Genomic DNA, 1257 nt, shown 5'->3' with positions numbered 1-1257 from the left:
CATTAATCATCCCCAGCTATTGGTGAACATCATTCTAGATACTTCTCTATATAGGTATGCAGACAAATGAATACATAAATAGGTAAATAGCAAGAACATTTTTAATTAGAATTGTGTCAGATATGGTGTTTAATAAAAACCACCAAAACTACTTTTTCTTGAATCCAACCTTATAAAGAAACTAAAGTAAAACAATCAGAATTGCTCAACTGTAGTTAAATATTTCTTTATAAATTCAATATCAGATCCTAAAAGAGATATCTAAAAATCATGAAGAATAGTGACACATTTATTCTTATTTTATGAATATTGCTGTATCATAGCAGTATCGGGTCATTTCACTTTTATCTTGAAATATTTCCCAAATGGATTTGGCTGTTCCAGCCAAATCCCTCCTTGCCCATTCTGAAGCAGATTTCCTTAAGCTCATGTCCATAGACAGCCCCAAAGAATCTGTGAATAGAAATCAAGGGTTTGTACATGTGGATGGAAAAAAATTCCGTTTTCCCTAACCTTTAAGTGTAACGTGCACTTTTCCTCAATTATGAACTTAGGCAACAAATCACAGTAGTGTCAGCATTACCTGTGAGTTTGTCACTAATAGAAATTACTTACATTTCCATATTACTTACTGTTTTTGCCAATCTTAAATGGTGTTTTACACTCATCAATGTTTCATTAATCAAGGAGCACTTTTATTTCTTCAGTACAAATTTATTTTTTACATTTTTATATTTGCATTTCAATTTAATTGGTTTCCCTTAAAAACATACATGTTTTATTTTATGCATTTAAAACATACTGAGAAGGCATTCACAAACTTCAACTGCCTGCGAAAGGGTTAAAGTCTCAAAAAGGTTAAGAATCCCTGTTTTGAATGCTTTTGTCAGCCCCACCCCCAGTTCTCTTCACCTGAGTTATAGGAAACAATTAGATCCTTTCTTGGTTCTGGTAGAAGCCGATTAAGAGAAAAGAAAGGCACAACAGTAACAATCCCCCCAGCAGACAAATTCAGGGCTCATCATTTCCAAAGTTACAGCTTCTTTATTCTAGTGAAATGAAATCACATTTCACAGATGCCAGATACCCGTATCACTGGCTTACAGATGGGCTTCCTGCCAGTCAACAAATACTGTTGCCAGGGCTTCTGCTGTGACATTCTGATAAGGCTGGAGTCGTGCCTTTATAAAGTAATGACATTTTAAGGCAAATGATTGTTTTATGATGGCCTTCTGACACTGTCCACATGTAATGAAG

The sequence above is a fragment of the Colobus angolensis genome, unplaced genomic scaffold (assembly GCF_000951035.1).
Source record: "Colobus angolensis palliatus isolate OR3802 unplaced genomic scaffold, Cang.pa_1.0 Scaffold218, whole genome shotgun sequence".
In the NCBI taxonomy this organism is placed as follows: Eukaryota; Metazoa; Chordata; class Mammalia; order Primates; family Cercopithecidae; genus Colobus; species Colobus angolensis.
Note: the sequence above shows the minus strand (reverse complement) of the source record.